The following is a 10,381-nucleotide window of genomic DNA, read 5'->3' as shown; positions in this document are numbered from 1 at the left end:
TTGCAGCCGAGGTCAAGAGGTCAACCCTGCGCGACGGTGCTCTTCGGCCGACAAAGACACCAGCTTTGTTTGTTTGTTTGTTTTTGTTCTTGTTCTAAAGGTGGGGGATCACGTGCTAAGGGAATGATGGAGAGGAAGAAGTGAGAGGGAGAGAGGGAGAGATAGAGAGAGAGGAGGGGGGGAGGGAGGGGGAGAGAGAGGGGGGAGGGGGAGAGAGAGAGAGAGAGAGAGAGAGAGAGGGAGAGAGAGAGAGGGCGGGAGGAAGGGGGGAGAGAGAGAGAGAGAGAGAGATACATCGATAGACAGACATATAGAGAGATAGAGAGAGAGAGAGATTGAGACATAGAGAGCTAAAAAGGCGGAGAAACAAAGAGAGAGAAAGCGAGAGAGAATTAAAAAAAAAGAATTAAAAAACACGCCAAATAAATTACCAGAACACCCAATGGAAAAGAAACAATTAAAACCCTAAACAGCGACACAATGGAAAGGAAAGCAAACGAAAGTCTCTTTAAAAAAAAATAGGAACTGTCTTATCCGCAATTAACTCAGGGTGGGCGTGGGTGTGGGCATGAGAAGGAGGTCGAGGTGCTGAGGCGTAGGCGCGCAGGGAGGAGAAAGGGAAGAAGGAGAAAAGGTGGAGAAAAGAGAAAAGGTGGGGGGGAAAGGGAAGGGGGAGGAAAGGTGGGGGGGGGGAGAAGGGGAGAAGGGCAAGGAAAGGGAGGGAGGGAAGGAGGGAAAGAGCGAAGGAAGAAAAAGGGAGTAGGGATAGGAAGAGACTTGGGGGAAAAGGGAAGAAGATGGAATAAGGGACAGTAGTAAAAAAGGAGAAATGGAAGACACAAAAGAAGGAAGAAAAAAATGAATGAGAAGAAGGGAAGCAGATAAAAACACGAAAGAAAACGGGATGAGAGGAAGAAGAAGAAAACAAAAAAACAGAAAAAATGGATAATAAAGAAAGGAAGTGAAAAAAAATAGGAGAAGAGAGAAAAATGGAAGTGGAAATGAAGCAAGAGAATTTGACGTTGAAAGAGGTAACAGGCGGAGGATAAGAAATAATAATAAATAGATAAATAGATAAAAAATAAAACAAGAAAATGTTATGGATAGCAGAAAGAAGAACAATGAAACGAGACAATGATAAGGAGAGAATAAGGAGAAAACAATTAGCAATAATTACGTATCAGCGAGAGAGAGAGAGAGAGAGAGAGAGAGAGAGAGAGAGAGAGAAGGGAAATAGAAAGAGAGAGAGAGAGAGAGAGATTATAGCCAGAACGGAAGACAGAAGAGGAAAAAAAAGAAAACGAAATAGTGAAAGAGAAAGAATTTTTGACTAAAAAACGAATGAAAGGGCTAAAAAAACTGAACAATGAAAGAAGTGAGAGAAAGGAAGTGAGAAAATGAACAAATGAGAAACAAAAGACATAATAAAAAGAAAAAAAATAGCTAGACAAATGGAGAAAATTAAAAAAGATCGAAATAATAACCAAGGAAAGACAATACTTGTGAACGAGATAAAAAAAAAAAAAAAAAAAAAAAACAATGAAATGAGAGGAAGATGGGAAAAAAAATTTAATTAGAGAGAAGAGTTTAACCAACAGAACAATTGCAATTGCCTCAGAAGAGCCCGGGGGAAATATCATTGCATTCCTTCAGCCTCGATCAAGTGCTGTTGCAAGAGGAGTATGATGAATCTTGCTTTTTCAATTGAAGAGAACTCGAATGTTGAGGTTTGAATAGTCCGAGTGGATATGTTTGTTATGTTATCGTTATTTGCGTATATCTGTCTGATTATTATTATTATTATTATTATTTTTTTTTTTTACAATTAAAGGACAATTGAGATCTTTTGAAAATTTTCATGAAAAGAATTCGTTATTTTTTTCCAGTCACCTACGCAGATTTCATTTATTTATTTATTTATATTTTTAATCCCGTCTTGCGGAAGAATAATTTTAAAATCCATTAAACTGAATTTCAAATATTGGAACTTAAAAAAAAAAAAAAAAAAAAAAACATCGAGAAATGCATTACAAACGATTCAAATATAAACCGAATATATACTTAAAGACAGAAAACACAGACACAAAGAGCAAACAAACACCAGCATCGGAAGCCACGTAAATAAACCCTAAGCTTAAACCGGAAATGCGATTCCGTGTCCCAGACAAAAACTTCCATTGTTCGAAACAAAAACAGAATACATGAACTTAAAAAAAAAAGAAAAAAAAGGAAGTTTCCTCGCTTACCAACCCGAAAACCTCATTAACTTCATCATAATCAATATATCGTCAATAGGAGCACAGTATCAGTCACAATGTTCGTTATGACTGATGGGGTTTTCATGATTTGCGATTGGAGTATCAATATTTGTCTGTGCAGAGAGGGAGGTCGTGTTTTCGTGTTTATTGAGTTTGTTTGTGTGCGTGTGTGTGTGTGTGTGTTTGTGTGTGAGTGTTTATGTGTGTTTGTGTGTGTTTATGTGTGTGTGTGTTTGTCTTTACTCGTTTACGTTTGTCCTGCACGTATTGTTATATGACCAAGCCCCCTCCCCTCCCCCCTCTCCTGCTCTGCGATTGGCCTGTCAACCAACCAAATCCTAAATCCCTGAAAAGAAATCTTTGACGAGATTTGGATACAACCCGCGATCGAATCCGACCCCGCGTGCAAGCGCCTATACACACACCTCGCCGCCTCACGCCCACACGCAGGATCGAATCCGAAATTTCCTAATCAGTGCGATCACCATTACCACAATATGTTAATTAACGCCACAGCCACACACACATTCACCCGCGAACACCCGCTACTGAAAGCTTAATTAAATCGTGAGTAAGCTTCAAAAGCTTCAACGGCGACGAAGACGCAAAAACAAAGCAGAAAATGACTCCCTTTGCGCGGGTTAAAGAAACGAGAAAAAAAAGAAAAAGCAGGAAGGGGGAAAAACGCTTCTGTAAATACCTACACAAAGAAGAAACACAACGGTTATCACGTAACAAAGGCGCTGCAACAATGGCTGCTTGTCTTCACATGCCAAAAATTGCCGCTGGATGTAATAGGTGTGTCTATATATATAAAAAAAAAAAAAAAAAAAAAACGCTGTTTTCTTACGCTGAACTACAATACCTCTACAACGTGCACATGTTAAAATACGTAATATATATATACTATTCATAGACTTATTTTTCGTTTGTTTGTTTGTTTGTTTGTTTTTCGACGTAATATATACTATTCATAGACTTTTTTTTTTTTTTTTTTTTTTTTTTTTTTGCTACATTTAAATAATATCGTGGTTATTCTCACGGATTTTGAAACTTTTATTAATTCTCTCCTGGTGATAAGTTGCGTGGCAGTGGACGGAGGATTTGTGATGTGTCTATCGACGGTTTTGTAATTACGAGATTTTCAACCTTTGATTTCCTTTTCTGTGGTACGTTGCCCCAACCAGATATACACACACACACACACGCACATAAACACACACACACACACACATGTACACGCACACAAACACACACACACACACACACGTACACACACTCACACACACACACAAACACACTCACACACAAGCACACACACACACTCACTCGACACAAATCCGCACACACACACGGGCGCTCACAAGCATAAATAGTTATTATTCTCATTCGCATATGCTCTACACATCTTTTGACATTACCATTATTTAAATTCAGATATTTAAATTCAAATAAGCTCTCCTCTAGCCTTACTTAAGAATTTAACATACATATTATTCTTGCTTATAAAAAAAAGGTATAAAATACAATGTAGATCATGTACGTAAAATTAAAAATATCAAAATACAATGAAGATCATGTACGTAAAATTAGAAATATCAAAATACAATGTAGATCATGTACGTAAAATTAAAAATACTAAAATACAATGAAGATCATGTACGTAAAATTAGAAATATCAAAATACAATGTAAGTAAAAATATGTTCGCCCAACGCCGCCGGCCCGATTGTAAATACATCCACGGAATATTACAATCTAATTACAGAGACTGAGGAGATATAACAGCTGATTCAAAATAGCGTAATGCTTATCAACACAATAGGAGAAAGGGGGGGGGGGTTCGGAACGTGTCCCTTCATCATAGACTTTAGAATATAATTACGAAATTTAGGACTAAACTACAGACACTATAATCTAATCATAAGATTTAGTATTGCGTTTAGATAATTATTTAAATAAATCATCGAATAAATAAACTGTCAGATCGACATCTCATTCAAATCATCAAACAATTTGAATACTTACAAATTATCTAAACCTAAATGCAGATTCACATGCACCTGTGGAATATGATATGCAAATGATTATTAAGTAATACGTTTCCAAATAGATAAAGATAATAGACAACGTAATTGGATTAAATTTGTTTGTCCTCATTGAAGCAATTAGATGTCAGAGCCGCGGCTCGTTCTGCTTTGTTAATGATATTGCCTTCTGGAGCACAGCCGGTGTGTCATGTGGGGATAACTGCCTCGGCTCTTATAGTGGGTCCTTATATGTATATATGTATATATATATTATATATTCATATGCGCTTATATATATTTATATATATGTATGTATATACACATATATATATACATATATACATATATACACTTACATATATATATATATATATATATATATATATATATATATATATATATATATATTTATATATACATATGTATATATGTGTGTGCACATACATATATACATACATATATATATACACTTATATATACAAACATATATATTTATATATATAAGTATATACGTATATATATAGATAGATATAAATATATAGATGTAGATATATATATATAATTTATATACTTAAACACACACATCTCTCTCTCTCTCTTTATATATATATATATGTGTGTGTGTGTGTGTTTGTGTGTGTGTGCGTGTGTTCGTATCTGTCAGCAGCTTCACAGAACCCATCGTCCACAGGACCCCCCCCCCCACACACACACACACACACCAACCCTCGTCACCATCACCACTCCAACAGTCACCATCTTATCGCCAATGAATTTCGCTTCCACTCCACCATTCTGCTCCATCAAACTTCACTGTCGCAGGAGTTAATTAAGTACTGTCATCACTATTATTTCACCCCCTCCCCCACTTCCCCCCCCCCCACCTCCCCTCCCAAAAGTCATCCAAACGAAGAGTAACATCAAGAAGCCGATTCACCAAACATCCAAACTACCAAAAAGCCAAACCACCAAACAGCCGAAACACCAAACAACCGAACCACCAGACAACCGAACCACCAAACAGCCGAACCACCAAACAACCGAACCACCAAACAGCCGAACCACCAAACAGCCGAACCACCAGACAACCGAACCACCAAACAGCCGAACCACCAGACAACCGAACCACCAGACAACCGAACCACCAAACAACCGAACCACCAAACAACCGAACCACCAAACAGCCGAACCACCAAACAACCGAACCACCAGACAACCGAACCACCAAACAACCGAACCACCAAACAACCGAACCACCAAACAGCCGAACCACCAAACAGCCGAACCACCAGACAACCGAACCACCAGACAACCGAACCACCAAACAACCGAACCACCAAACAACCGAACCACCAAACAGCCGAACCCCCAAACAACCGAACCACCAGACAACCGAACCACCAAACAACCGAACCACCAAACAGCCGAACCACCAAACAACCGAACCACCAGACAACCGAACCACCAAACAACCGAACCACCAAACAGCCGAACCACCAAACAACCGAACCACCAGACAACCGAACCACCAGACAACCGAACCACCAAACAACCGAACCACCAAACAGCCGAACCACCAAACAGCCGAACCACCAAACAGCCGAACCACCAAACAACCGAACCACCAAAAAGCCGAACCACCAAACAACCGAACCACCAAAAAGCCGAACCACCAAACAACCGAACCACCAAACAACTGAACCACCAAAAAGCCGAACCACCAAACAGCCGAACCACCAAACAGCCGAACCACCAAACAACCGAACCACCAAAAAGCCGAACCACCAAACAACCGAACCACCAAACAGCCGAACCACCAAACAACTGAACCACCAAAAAGCCGAACCACCAAACAACCGAACCACCAAAAAGCCGAACCACCAAACAACCGAACCACCAAACAACTGAACCACCAAAAAGCCGAACCACCAAACAGCCGAACCACCAAACAGCCGAACCACCAAACAACCGAACCACCAAAAAGCCGAACCACCAAACAACCGAACCACCAAAAAGCCGAACCACCAAACAGCCGAACCACCAAACAACTGAACCACCAAAAAGCCGAACCACCAAACAACCGAACCACCAAAAAGCCGAACCACCAAACAACCGAACCACCAAACAGCCGAACCACCAAACAGCCGAACCACCAAAAATCCAATTCAACCAAACAACCGAACCACCAAAGTGACAAGTGACGAGTCAGCCCCCGAACGCGCCCCCGGTCCTCCCCCTCCCCACCCCACCGGTCCTCCCCCTCCCCACCCCACCGGTCCTCGCCGCCCCCGGTCCTGCCTCCGTGCTCCGTCACTCACCGCTGGAAACGTGTCCCGAGATAAGACACTTTAAGCCGGGTGATTTATATGCTAATTTCCTCCCATCCCAACGAAGAGAGAGAGAGAGATAAAAAAAAATAATAATAAAAAGCTAGAGAGAGAGAGAAAAAAAAGAAAAGAAAGGCAGATTAAAAAAATCTAGAAATGAGATTGAAAAGAGAAATAAATACCTTCCCGGCCCATGATGATGACGATGATGAGTTACGAACTCACGAAAGCGATTGGGAGATTAGCTATTCACTTTTCTTCCCCCGCGGCTGCCGAGGGTTACATTATTCAGGTTTAAGGTATTAATAAAGATGAGGTTCTTCTGCTTGGGACTACGGACTGTGTTAGTAGGTCGGGATGTGGAGAAAGGAATGGGAAGGAAGGGGGAGGAGGAGGAGGAGGAAGAGGAGGAGGAGGAGGAGGGGGATGTGGAGAAAGGACTGGGAGGAGGAGGAGGGGGGGGAGGAGGAGGAGGGGGAGGAGGGAGAGAAAGAGGGGGAGGGAGAGGAGGAGGAGGATGTGGAGAAAGGACTGAGAGGAGGAGGAGGAGGGGGAGGAGAGGAAGAGGAGGGTAAAAGAGGGAAGACGAGGGAGGAGAGAGGGAAAGGGAAGCGAAGGAGGAGGAGGTGAGAGAGAGGGAAAGGAAGGCTAAGATAAAGAAGAAAAGGAAAAGTAAAGGAGAAGAGAGAGAGAGGAAAGCGAAGAAGGAGAAAAAGGGGAAAGAGGGGGGGAGAAGACTAAGACTAAGAGAAAGAAGAAATGGAAAAGCAAAGGAGGAGAGAGAGAACGTGAAGCGAAAAGAGAGAGAAGAACACGATACAAAAGAAGAAAAAAAAGAAAAAACCCACAGGAAACAAAATACCCGAGACCGAGGGTGATGGAGAGAGACTTTCCCAACTGTTTTTCTTTCAAACAGTATTAAGGCGGATTTCAGAAGACGGTATCTCGCATTTTTAACATACATATCTTTCACGTCCTTTGGTATTACCGCAGAACCAGTCATGGCACGTAACATTCTGATAACATAAATATCTGAGAACATACCCACAGCTATATAATATTTTCGGTTAATATTTCCCCCTCTATTGTGGTTCTTGAAGACTTTTTTTCTCTCTCTCAGATCGCAACATAGATGTCTCTTCGCACACATATACACACGTTATTCTATATAAACATCTTACTTATACCGATGTTTTTTTTTTCCTAATAAGTCCACCTCAAAGGAATCAGTCTGGATGAGCCTACCATTGTTTACTCGAGTCACCGTAGCACAATGGATAGGACACCGTAACAGACATGTCCATTTTCATCCATTCACACACACACACACACACACACACACACACACACACAAAAAAAAAAAAAAAAAAAAAAAAAAAAAAAAACTGACATCTGACAACTGACATCTGAAAATACGAATAATAACTCTCTCCGTATATGAACGGGAACCACATGCTGTTAACTACACCGAGGGCCTACTCTTGGAATATTATGTGTCACCGTCAGGCACATGATTGTTAATAAACAGATACGTTGCTCGTTTGCATGACGATTCGGTCGCCAGTTGCACGCTGTTGTGTCAGTCCTTGTCAACACGACTTGCTGTTGGCTGTTCGACTTTGCCTTTATGTCACTGGATTGTCACGTTGGCGGATACTTTATTTAGAAACACTAGCTCATATATATATATATATATATATATATATATATATATATATATATATACATATATGTGTGTGTGTGTGTGTGTGTTTGTATATACATATACATATACATATCTATATATATGCCTATTCTGCGTATGTGTGTAAACAGATACCTAGGAATGCAGAAGAATTTATATATATATACATAGATATGTAACAGCGGCTCATTGGCCCACCGGTTGCGAATATCCTGCACTTATCCTAATCCTCGACCGCAGGATTCCTAATAGAGACTCCAAAGGTGAATATTCTCAGTCATGAAATCTTGCGCATTGCCACTTCCGGACGCTTATCATGCAACAATTTGGATATAACTGTGGTAACTTCATGCAGTCTCATTCAGGTTGATGAGGTTAGATAATCTGAATTTCAGGGAAAAACACTTGTTCAGGGGAGAAAAAAAAGGAAGAAGAAGAATTTGTCTTGATAAAAGTGTTTCATTTTTGCTTGTAGGAAAAGGATCAATTAGAAATTATCAATAAATCTATAAAAATCCCCTGTATTCAACAAAACCACAAACAATAGAATCCTTAAAAAAACACGAAATAATCACAAAAAAATAATTGATCCAAACACAAAACGATCTACGACAAAAAAAAAAAAAAAAAAAAAACACTGAATACCACAATACTTATTTTTTCCAATGCACACATTTAGCGTTAGTGCGACGGCCATGCAACTGCAAGTAGCTCATTCTTTCCTGCAAACTGCAACGCCGGTTTAACAGCCACCGGAAAGTCACCATAACCCGATATCCACCAGTGTTAAGACCTCGGCTGTTCTGGGTCCGCGAACTCGCAGGTCTTTGCAGAGCCAATCTCACAGCACAGTGCGGGACCTGCGGGTGGAGGGGGGGGGGTATTGGAGGAGGAGATGGAGGGGGAATGGAGAAGGTGAGTGGATAAGGAGGAATAAGGGGGAGGTGGAGAAGGGGAATAGGGAGGAGGAGGGAGAAGAAGGAATAAGGGGGAGGTGGAGGAGGGTGGATAAGGAGGAGGAGGAGGAGAAGGAAGATAATTAAGAAGAGGACGTGGAAAAAAAGGGGGGAAAGGAAGTGGAGGAGAAGAGGCTGAGGAGGAAGAGAAGGAGAAGAGAGAGGAGGAGGAAGAAGAAGAGTAGTAGTATTAAGAGTGGAGGACGAGGAAGGAACGGGAGGAAGACGAGGGCGAAATGGACGAGGTGGAAGAGAGGAAGAGGGAAGACGGTGACGAAGTGCTGGAGGAGGAGGAGGAGAGGAGACGACGAGGACGACAAGATAGAGGTCTACGAAGAGAAGGTAGAGGAGGAAGAGGAGAACAAGGACGAGGAGAAGGAGGAGGAGGGTGGAGAGAAAAAGAAGAGGTAGAGAGGGAAGATGAAAAGAGGAAGAAAATGAGGAGGAAGAAGAAAATAATGACAAGAGAGGAGTACGAAGAGAAGGAGAAGGAGAAGGAGAGATGCACAAGAGGAGAACGAGGAAGAGAGGGCCCACAGATGGAGAGGATGACGCAGAAGAGGAAGACCAGGAGGAGGAGGAGGAGGAGGAGGAGAAGAGGAAGAAAATGGGGAGGAAGAGGGGAGGAAGAGGGGAGGTAGAGGAGAAAGAAGAAAATGCTAAGAGAAGAGGACGAAGAGAAGAAGAAAGAAAGATGCAGAAGAAGAGAACGAGGAAGAGAGGGGCCACAGATGGAGAGGATGACGCAGAAGAGGAAGACCAGGAGGAGGAGGAGATGGAGGAGGAGGAGGAGGAGGAGGAGGGAGGAGGGGGGGAGAAGAGGAACCTGCACGGGTCCGACATTTCAGCTTTAACCGTAAATGCTTCGGGGCGAGTCTGCTTTAAGGTTTCTCTCGTCCTGTAAATAAACGAATCATACAGGGCATACAAAATACGTGCCCAGGAGAACCCGCCTTTTCTTTATATCATCTTGATCATAACTCGTAGTCATCACGTCATCACGTCATCACGTCACCCGCTCATGACGAGACATATCATCCTCATGCCTCATGTCATGTCACATCAGTATGAAGACCTTCCGTCCGACTCCCTTTCAACTCCCCTTTCACTAAGAACCTCACGTACAG

This window comes from Penaeus japonicus, unplaced genomic scaffold (assembly GCF_977035675.1).
Source record: "Penaeus japonicus unplaced genomic scaffold, GWHDUDI00000001_assembly GWHDUDI00000012, whole genome shotgun sequence".
Taxonomy (NCBI): Eukaryota; Metazoa; Arthropoda; class Malacostraca; order Decapoda; family Penaeidae; genus Penaeus; species Penaeus japonicus.
Note: the sequence above shows the minus strand (reverse complement) of the source record.